This window comes from Xiphophorus maculatus, chromosome 12 (assembly GCF_002775205.1).
Source record: "Xiphophorus maculatus strain JP 163 A chromosome 12, X_maculatus-5.0-male, whole genome shotgun sequence".
In the NCBI taxonomy this organism is placed as follows: domain Eukaryota; kingdom Metazoa; phylum Chordata; class Actinopteri; order Cyprinodontiformes; family Poeciliidae; genus Xiphophorus; species Xiphophorus maculatus.
In genome coordinates this window covers 14,788,704-14,796,825 of record NC_036454.1, presented here as the reverse complement: position 1 = coordinate 14,796,825, position 8,122 = coordinate 14,788,704, and the positions used below count along the sequence as shown (strand labels likewise).

The 8,122-nt window shown below is 37.4% G+C and overlaps 1 protein-coding gene across 1 annotated transcript in view; it reads left to right on the top strand.

Moving 5' to 3' along the window:
- Window positions 1-4,753: 4,753 nt before the first annotated feature.
- The window catches only part of sh2b3 (SH2B adaptor protein 3), a 59,683-nt gene continuing 56,314 nt past the window's right edge, over window positions 4,754-8,122 (top strand). The window contains exon 1 of the mRNA XM_005795055.2: window positions 4,754-5,054. The gene's annotated coding sequence lies outside the window, so the exon portion shown is untranslated. The remainder of the gene's footprint in view (window positions 5,055-8,122) is intronic.

Below are 8,122 nucleotides of genomic sequence, written 5' to 3'. Positions count from 1 at the left end.
GGTGTTAGTTTTCATAATTAAAAGTCATCTATGGTGCTAAGTTAAAATATGTAATTGTTTTAATCACTCAGTTCAAGAAATTAAACATAAAGATTTATTACCGACACTTTACGAGCATTTATTTCTGCTAATTAGATGATTGTGGCTTACACTTACTGAAATAAAAATATGGAATAGAAACAAAATAGAAATGTATTTTATTGTTCCACAGTGTGAAAAAATCAAGAGCCAGCAGAAAATTTAATTAGAGGCATAAATATTCAAACTAAAGTAAAAATCATATAAAAACAGAAGCATAAGAGACTGTGCAGTATGGGCAAAAAATAAAGTTATTATACTTAGCAAATTAAGAGAAACAGGAAACTGATTAAGATAATTTATTTAAACAAAATGCGCAAAATATATGTATACACTTGTGGAATAAACAAAACGAACTGAAAAATCTTCAAATAACAGCTGGGGTGTAATTATAAAGTCTACTGTGAGGAAGGATCTGTGATAATGCTCTTTTGTGCATCTAGGATGCAGCAGTCTGTCACCTGGATATCATTTTTAAAATAGTTTTTTTACTTAATATATTACTTTAAGGAAAAATTAGGTTCAGAAACAGGAGTTTTAGCCTCTGAAAGAGTGAACATAAACTAAGACTAAAGGTGAATTTGTAATGGAGAAATGCGATGTTATGGCTGACAAAATCATGGGGAAGACTGCTGACCTGACAGATGTCGTGCACAAAGTCACAAACGTCACAAGGAGGGTAAGCCACAAACAGTTGTTTCTAAAGTAGCTCGCTGTTCACAGAGTGCTGAATCCAGGCACATTTGTGGTAAAGTTTAGCAAATGTTACAACCGCAGCCTTCAGAGGACTGTGAAGCAAAGCTCATTCAAGACTCTGAGGGAGATTCTCAAGGAATCGGTTGTTTTTTAAACCAAGACACTGACCTTTCTATAGTCATAGAGGGCTCACCTGTGCATCCAAGAATGTTAAAAACACTATATAAGAATAAAATCAGATATAATTTGACACAGAGACTGGCTAAAGAGGTGATATTAGAGTGGTGTCTAAACCTTTTCCAATGCAGATCAAAATCAGTATAAATTCAAAGTACACACGTGTTTTTCCAACTTAAAGAGCAAAATAATTTAGGTGTGTATTCTTTTAACATTTACAATGCGTCATTGTAAATCCAAAAATGTGCCTCAGAGGTTTTCCTTAATAAAATAACTTTTTTTCGTCAGGTGTTTTCTTATTCTGTTGGTCCACAAAATGTTTTATTCTATTCCCAGCAACAAAAACAAAGACTTCAGAAGTTCAATACAAGGGTGTGCCTAAGTCTGTTTTGGAGTAAAAAAGTCACTTGATATTTGTGGCCCCGCTATGAAATACAAAATAAGAAATTGAACATGGATAGTTACAGAAAAACACTTGGTGTTCATTCAAAGTCTCTGCAGCTGGAGGGACAAATTTGTACCATTTTGTAACTGTGTTTTTTGGCCACCATTTGGGGTTAGAGTATATTTCAAGGACAAAAGCATATTTTCTACTGAAAATATTGCAAATTTTCAACTTTACTTTTTACTAAGTAAGTCTTCGTGTAATTTTGTAATATCAGCTTGGATATTGTATTTTACGAACCTGAAAGCTGAGCGTGGAAATTAACCTGTTGTCATTACAAATAGGCAGTGTTGTATAGTAATGAAGTAAAAATACTTCACTACTTTACTTAAGTATAGTTTGGAGTACTTCATACTTTCCTCGAGTATGAAAATTTTTGATAACTTTCACTTTTACTTCACTATATTTCCGAACTTAATCGGGTACTTTTACTCCGATACATTTTCAATGTGTGGTTTAGTTACTCGTTACAAAAAAGCGTTTTGACCCCACCTACTGATTGACTGCAACAAAGTCCGTAGCCTACTTGCCTGGGCTTGTTCATCACCACCAATAGGATACACCTGTTTCGCTTCTCCCATTAAACACAAAGCAAGTCTCGTAATCAGCAGCAGCCACGTGGAGGAGGAGACGGAGACCACAACGACTGCAACTACGTCGGACACGGCTCCAGGGGAACCACCAGCTGGTGATGAGAGCCCCTGGCCTTATTTAAACACAATATACTCTTTCGTGGGTGTTAAAGATTCGTCGTACCGCATGCAGTTTATGTTATTCCTGCCCAAAGATGTGGAAATTCTATCTTACAAAAACTCCCCGTCCAACTTGAAGAAACACATCGAGGTAACGTCTTATGAAATGGTTATAATCCTCCTGTTTCAGTAACTATAGCTTGGTCACTAGACACTATTGTATTGTGAAACGTTGACCATAAATGAACTTTGTTTGGCATTGTTTCAGTTCCATACATGGTGTATTTAGCTGAGGCCTAATGTTGACTGTAGCAGGCTACCTAGACTCTTCTGTTCAAGGGGGACAGAAGCCATAGCGATAGCAATTTAGACTGAATTTAACGAATATAGGAAAGGCATGCAAGTTCAAAACCACAAACCATTAACATGTGCTACTCTTTAAAACTGGAACAATTTATTAGCAGGTTTAATTTTGCCTGCACTTGGTTGTGTACATTATTTTAAGTGTATTTGACAAGTTTACCAAAATATAAAAAGTCATTCAAACTGCATTTGCTTTGTTTTACTTTTTACTTGTACTTTTCATTACATTACTTGAGTACATCCATTTTTACAGTAATTTCCATACTTAAGTACAAGAAGTTTCAGATACTTTAAGACTTTAACTCAAGTAACATTTCAGTCAGTGACTTGGACTTTTACCAAAGTCGTATTTTGGAGAGGTACTTATACTTTTACTTGACTCTGAGATTTCAGTACTTTATACAACACTGCAAATAGGTCTATGTTGGAGCTGTTGCCTTGCAGCAAGTAGGTGCCAGGTTCAAATCCTGACCTGGGGTCGTTCTGCATGTTCTCCATATACACATGTGTGGGTTCTCTCTGGCTGCACTCATTTACATGCTCTGTGTTCACTTCTTAATAAAATGTTTTGTGCAATAACGCTACAGAAATCCGCGGTGAACTCCTGTTTGAGTTGCTGTTTCCTGCATTTACTCACCAGCTCGGTAAGTTGCAGTCACTAACGCAAACGTGCCTGATGCTCTGCAGCCTGTCTCTCACCAGGTGTCACTGTGGAACAGTTTTAGAACTGGGTCTGGATCATCTTTTCTGCTCACACTTCTGCCCCAAAAGGTAACCATCTGGATAAACAAAGTCAGAATATAAAAGTATGTCCGGAAATGCATTTCATGGTTTCACTGGATACATGTTTAAAACGTGCCTTGTTGCTGTGGAGCAATAAAAATCAAACGTAAGTACTTTAAATGCAACTCATCAAGCATTGCAAATTAGTGTGTGGAGGGGTAGAGGGGTGGGGGTTATAACAAGTTGCATAAGCTGATAGAGATACTACACCCCCTGAGTTTGAGCGGGTTGACTTGTTTATGTCATCCTCAAAGCTTCAACTGAAACTTTACATGGTCTTTATGTCAGAAAATACGAATAATATTAAATGTGTCCACGAGATTATTTGCATGCAACCTAAAACTGTGGCGGAACTACTTAAACATGTAATAGTATGAAGACTTTTTGCCAAAGTCAGTACTTTCTGCATCTTGCACATTCCGTTCCTGATCCTGAGACTCCGGGCTGCAGCAAGACTACAGAGGAGCTACTTCCTGAAAATGGAATTTCAAAATAAAACTACCCATTTTCATTTAGCTCGTTCAATGACGACGGTAATGTCAAAACGCCTTAAAACAATTTTGAAAATCATCTTCACATCTTGTAATATATGTGTTATATCAATCCATCCATTGTGTTGTGCTCATCCTAGAACAGTAGGATAAGTCATTTTTCATGCAGGTGAAAAACTAGTAATCACCTGCATTTTCTTTTATGGAGCAATTTCAATTTTGATTTCTCCTATTGCAAAAGCACCTTCACTTTCATTTTTAATCTTTTTATTTTCTCAGGTAAAGTGGCAAATGTTGACAAATACTGGTTGAACAGATCCACATGAGTGGCTAATTTACTGAGAAACCAACTTTCAGAAATGTTTTGGAAGAGTTTAATAACTATCACTAACTTTTTTCAATGTGTACGCCATATTGGATTTTAAAGAAACTTCAGAAGTTTCAAAGTATGATATATGTCCAACCTGGAACCAAGAAGTACAAAACATTTGAAACGGTTCTCTAATCATGGTTGAAAAAAAAACTTCAAGCACTGACATTTAGATTCAACATTCAGCAGAAATTAGGTTTATAAAACCCTTTTATGCCTTTTCTCTTTGTAGAGGATACCGGCCTTCAACCCAACATGTTTCTCCAGGAAGTGTGTTGTCCTCCTGCGCAACTCTCATCTCTGTCACTGAAACTGGTTGCTCCTATAAGGCCATTTGCATTAATGTCAGAATCCTAAAGAAACTTATGAGATTAACATAAATATTTTGAGAAACAGTCAGAATTTTGATAATATTATAAGAATTCGGGGGGGGGGGGGGGGGGGGGGGATCTGAATTTTAAAATTAAACTAAAAAAAAATCAGAGAATAAATTACGAATTCTGAGATTAATGTGACATTCCTGATAGAAGAGGTTAGAAATCAGAGATGAAAGTCCAAATATTTTCTTTAAGCGACCAAATAAAATATATCCTTTTATTTTGAAAGTACAATAACCGGAAGTAATAGGCTGTACGCCGGCCATCTTGACAGCTGCTTCACACTCGCTTGGACCGCGGCATTTTTTTTTTTACACGGCGGAAATGAACATCAAGTTCGTAGCTGAAAGTTTTCTTTTCCTCTTTTTTGTCGTGGAAGGCCAGTTGCATGCTGACACAATGAGAGAGAAAGCGAGGGGCTTTTCCACGCGAACCTTTCCCTCTGAAGTCCACTTTGTTCTGCTCCTGCTCGGCGCTTAGATGCTACTTTAGATGCCTCTCTGCACATTTCCGTTATGCGAAGTCCAACTTGGTGGTTAGTCGTCGTGCTGCGGTGGGTGCCCGTCCGAGATAACGGAGAACGTGAGTACGCATCGCAGTACCTTTTCGACCGGTACCCACCTTTTCTCTCCTAAAGCTGCTGCTACATGACGAACTTTTCAGGTTTCTGAAGTCCAAAATAACCGGCTGCGGTTGTTGAAGTGGCGAAGTTGAAAACATTTTACTTCTTTTCTGAGCAAACATAGTGCAGAAATGTGGTGGCGTGGAGTTTAAAGGGTCTCCCTCTGCACGTCACTGGTGTTACGCAGATGTTTTTGCACATAAATTAAAATAAGTATATATATATTTAAGATAGACATCATGTTAAAACTCCTGGTCTTTCATTGCATCGTTAGTCTGTCAGGAAAGAAAAAAAAAACGTCAACTAGTAGCTAAACTCTCTACTTTGGAAACATGTGCTGCCTGTCAGTGTTTTATTTTTATTTTTACTCAAATTTGGCACAGAATTGTCTCCGGTCACCATGGTGATGACTCAACTCTGAAGTCGTGTCACGCATCGTGCATGTCCACCTATTTGTTCCCCTCATTATTTGTATATTAAAATGGTTGCAATTAGAATTTTTTTGTTCTTGCAGGATCATTTGAGGAAGCAGACATTTAGTTTTATGAGCCGCTGCTGAATGTCCGGCCAACCAAAGCAGTGCTGTTTGTGTCCATGTGTGTCTCCTGGCTCAGTTTGTCTATATTTGTCATGAGCACGTTCAGTTTTAGACTCCTGGCATTTTCACTGGCCTATTCCAAGGTTCAGATTTAGGTCAGGTCGTTTGCTTTCTTGTTTCTGGTAGGCTTAGTGTTATGTTTTATGGCTGCATTAAATCAAAGTCCAATTCTTGGCTTTAAAGAGTCTAAATTAACAATCGTGCATCTTTACTGAGACACATCTTTGCTGTGCTACTTGCAGGATCGAAAGCTTACTGCAAAATTGTTACTAAAGTAATTGTAAGTTTACTTTTAATAAGATAGACTGGCAGTTTTCTTTAGTTGTATGGAGCCTACTGTAACGCCGAATTGCCCCTTCCTGACCGTTTGCTGCTCACTGCTTGTTAGCTGCCTGAAAGAACTCTACTACACTTGTCTCAGATAGTTGTGGTGTGGTGAAATTAAAGAGACGCCACACATTCCTCTTATTAATGCTGTTTGAAAACAGAAGTCAGAAAACAGTTAGCGACAAGCAGTCGCAGGTAAAGCTAGCAAATCAGCTAATTACAGATAACTGTTGTATAAAGATCTGTCAAAGTTAAATAACTCAAATAAATATAGTGGAGATTTATCCTAAACTAGGGATGCACAATATATTATGCTTATGGGTTCAAGATTGGTATCTGTATAATTTTTTAACATATCGACATTAGTTCAATATGTAAAACTGGGCTGATATTAGTAGCCAAAGTTTATCTCCATCTTATTGCTGTTTGGTCATGAGACAGTGACAGTAATGCATTGTATAGGGCTACAAATGCAATATTAATATTGGATGTTGATATCAGTCCAAATTTTCATACTGGTGCAAGGTTTTCCCCCAGAAATCATGCTAAGCCTGGTGGTTGGGTCGCTCGGCAGTCATTCATCCACCTGCCCGCCGTGTTTTTGAGCTAAAAAGTGTTTAAAGTTTGCAGGAAATTGGAAAATATCACTTGATTATGTGTTATTGGAAGATTAATATCTGAACACCAACTATAGTCTTAAAAAAATGCAAACATTTAATAAATAAGCAATGCTAAGCCTGGTGGGGGCTCAAGTAAAGCGTGGTGGCCCGCCAGGCTTATAATGCACTGGGGGAAACAGTGTGATGCATTCCTATTCTAAACATTTGCTCCAAATCAATAAATAAATCCTCTAAACATCATTATCACTGTAGTAGTCAGTATAGTCCATTATTTTAACAGCAGTCAGAATAATTGTTTTTCTGTTTTAATTGGATCATATTATTCTTTGTTGCTTAATATTTTTGTTTAAATGCTGTGAAGCAGCGCTAATGTTATCACACTGTGAGAATCTCACACCTGCCCATGTCTAATCAAAAGTCAGGCTTTCAAATCTTATTCAGTTGCATGCAAGCACCACTTTAAACAGCAGTTGCACTAGATGCATTAGATATTACAAATAACAGGTTGATTGTTAAAATTTAGTGGAAATAACTACAATTATTAATTGCTGACATGCATAAACTGATGTGCAAAACGTTTTCCTGAAACAAGATCAAGCTAGATTGTTGATACCTTTCTATCCACACTTTTTGCTGCAAAAGGAATACTGCAGCTTAAGAGTTTTTTGCTGTGAAGACTGTGAATGCACGTATGCATGTTGCATCTGATACCTCTTCCTCCTGCAAAATGGCCACAAGCTGGTGTTTTAAAAGTCTGTCGTAAATAGTTGTAGGAAAAGCATGTTCTCACGGAGTTTAAAAAAGAAAGTAAAAATGTCTAAATATTCATAACGCAGTCAGCTCGCCTTGTTCTCGTCCCTGATGCATTAAGGTGAGCATAACATGATGCAAGTATTCACCAAAAAACACTTCATTCTAGTCAGATTTTTATATTTAGCAATCATCTTGTCAATTGCTTAGAAACAGTAATGCTGGCTGTAACCTACACATCAAACACAATGTAAAACTAGCGTTCTGTCACGTCATATTGACTTCCTTTCTAGATTTTAACCAATCCATATGTTTTGAAACACTTTTCGAGTTTATAGTAATACCAGAACCCAACTGAGGTTTAAGTTCCTGCAAGATGTAGTCAGTTGGATACAATCCCTGTCCCACCTTGAGTCACTGAACACAAAAGAGAGACAGACGTGCCCCAGGGTGAGGAAGTAACGTCTGCTAACATGCTTTCCAGGGTTTTACTCGCCCGCAGATTTCTCTTTGGAAAAAGACAGGTCTAGACAAAATCTCTGTAATTTTTTTTTTCAAGCTTTCAGACTCTTACTTTGGACTCCTAGTCATAAATTAATTGTGTTTGTTGCTCTTTAAGTGTTCTCTTGAAGTTTGCTGAGTTGATCCTCATGCCAACCATACAGTAAAACCCAACTGAATCACTACATTTTGATGAAGTTGAATTTTCTTCCCTGAATCTTGTGGCACATTA